Source organism: Delphinapterus leucas, chromosome 17 (genome assembly GCF_059928025.1).
Source record: "Delphinapterus leucas isolate spDelLeu-1000000601 "Yukka" chromosome 17, BTC_Dleu_Yukka2, whole genome shotgun sequence".
Taxonomy (NCBI): domain Eukaryota; kingdom Metazoa; phylum Chordata; class Mammalia; order Artiodactyla; family Monodontidae; genus Delphinapterus; species Delphinapterus leucas.
The window spans coordinates 59,070,954-59,073,322 of NC_143145.1; the positions used below are offsets into that span (position 1 = coordinate 59,070,954).

General features: G+C 38.5%; 1 pseudogene; it reads right to left on the reverse strand.

Moving 5' to 3' along the window:
- Positions 1–1,419: 1,419 nt before the first annotated feature.
- LOC149747040 (small ribosomal subunit protein eS27-like pseudogene) lies at positions 1,420–1,874 on the reverse strand (annotated as a pseudogene).
- Between the last annotated feature and the right edge of the window lie 495 nt (positions 1,875–2,369).

A 2,369-nucleotide genomic window follows, 5' to 3' on the forward strand; every position in this document is an offset into this window, starting at 1 on the left:
TATACATATAGCTGATTCACTTTGTTATACAGCAGCAACTAACACAACAAAGTAAAACAATTATACTCCAATAAAGATGTTAAAAAAAATCATTAGAATTGAGTTTTTAGTAAAGCATGTGGCATATATTTGCATACCACCATTGCACAATTAACACCCCTGCCTGTACTCAATTTTCACAAAAATGTGATCAAGTAATTCTCTGTATAGCTTCCTGTTACCAGCTTTAGTGTATTCTATAAAATAGCTTTAGGTCTTTGAATCTGTGAGGCTCAAACCTCCACTGAATTATGCATAAAATGCCTACTTCACTCTTTCATTCAAGAGGTATTTGTTAAATATCACTATGTGCTCTCTTCCAGACTGCAAACAGTAAATTTATGGTATAAACTTTAAGAATCTCACAATGGTAAAGAATCATATGGTTGAGATCTGGCTCACAGTGGAAGCTGGGACAATTTGTATCCACTGTGGTATCTGGCTATTGTATGTGGGCTGCAGTCAAGATTCTGGATGACAGGGCATGAGGGTGATTTGGGCTTGAAAATGTTCAGAAATCAAAGGAATCCTGGTGGTTAGAACCACACTCAAGATGACCTCACAAAGACTGTGTTTTTAAACTGCTCTTGGCTCCTTTGCTCCCATGCCCACTACCCTATTGGAGCCAAGAGGGTGCTGTTGCTGCTGCCACTTGCAGATTAGATTTTAAACTATCCCTGTTTTTTAATGATACATCCAGGCTAAATACACACCAGGAGGATGCTTATGATTGGCTGAGTGTAGCCCAGTGTCTGCCACTCATCTGCCAGAGTTCTCAGAAGGAAATACCTGGTCTTCCTTTCTCCCTAGTGGTAGATAACAGTCAGAAATGTTCACAAAAATGTGCCCAGGGACAGTTTTTGTTGTTGTGGATACTGGACGTCCTCCATTAGCAGCCAGGAGGTACCATGTCTCCACTGTTATCTCTCTTCCTCTATATCTTGAAATCTCTAGCATGGTTTACATATAAATTACTTCAGTTGCTGCCAAGCACTTTAAATACTTCTTGGTTTTTATTTTCTTTTCAGTTTTTTATGTTTTAAAAATTCATGCAGACGACTTAATGCTCTGGCCAGGCTATTCTACTGCTAATCAGAGCTGTTAAGTGTCTTATAAGCTGGCTGCGTGCAGTGTCATTATCACCTTCCACAACACTGAATTCTCACTGTGCTTCCTGAATTCATCAGAATTAAAGTTTACCAACTTTACTTTTTTTTCAAGAACATTGTCCATTAAGGCAGACATCTTCAAAGGGTTTACCTTTATGAACAGTTCTCCAACTTGCTGAAGAATCTAAAGTTTTTCTCATCTTTAATGATGCTTTTGTATTCAAAATGTGTTTATGGTATGGTTTCCCATTCATCTTGATTCAGGGTATTTTTAATGCTGCTTCTGTCTGAAGAAGCATCCTCCTGTAAGCCTTGCTTTTCCTCTTGCAGGCTGGCTGAGGACAGTAGAGCAGCCAACACACAAAACTGCTGTTCGTGCATGGCTAAAGACAGTGGTGATTTTATAGCATCCTAGGCATTTCACATTCATGAAGTAGGATTGGGGCTCTGCATCAGGCACTTCTTGTGTTTCCTCTTCTATCTTGCAGAGGGATGAAGGAGATCCTTTGCAAGAGGCATCTTCTCATGGGGGAGTCATCATCACAGAAAGTCTAATCATTTTTTAATGAAATGTAGCCAGGCTACATTTCAGAATGTAGCCTCCTAAGGACTTTGGATTTTAGTGTCCAGTAAGTTCACTTAAATAAGTTGTCAAAAGTTTACCCTATATACATATGAATGATTACTATAAATTTGTTTTCCATTTTTCCTGAATTTGAGCTCCAGAGGTCTTACATTGCTCTCCTTTATGATTATGACAGTTTCAGTTATAATCACAAAAAATGTAATATAGAAATATAATAAGAAAGTAGTAAGTTTTGAACAGTTTTGTTGTTTTTCGTTTGTTGGAAAGAAAGAGTGAAGGGTATTAAATGCCACTAAATATTTCCACTAAAAATCTCTAAACATCTCCCACCTAGGATATTGCCCACAGATATGTTTCATGGTGAAGAGAAAAATAGTGTCAATGCCTGTTATCACAAAATTTTTTAACCAGATAATATTAAATACATTAATGTGTTTAGCCCAGCTCCTGGCATGTAATAAACTGAATAAATGGGAATTGAAGAGGTTTCCTTTAACAGGGGAATAGAAGACAGTAGAAATAGAGATTCTGGGAGACTTTTAAGAAACTAAACATGGGCTTCCCTGGTGGCGCAGTGGTTGAGAGTCCGCCTGCCGATGCCGGGGACACGGGTTCATGTCCCGGTCCGGGAAGAT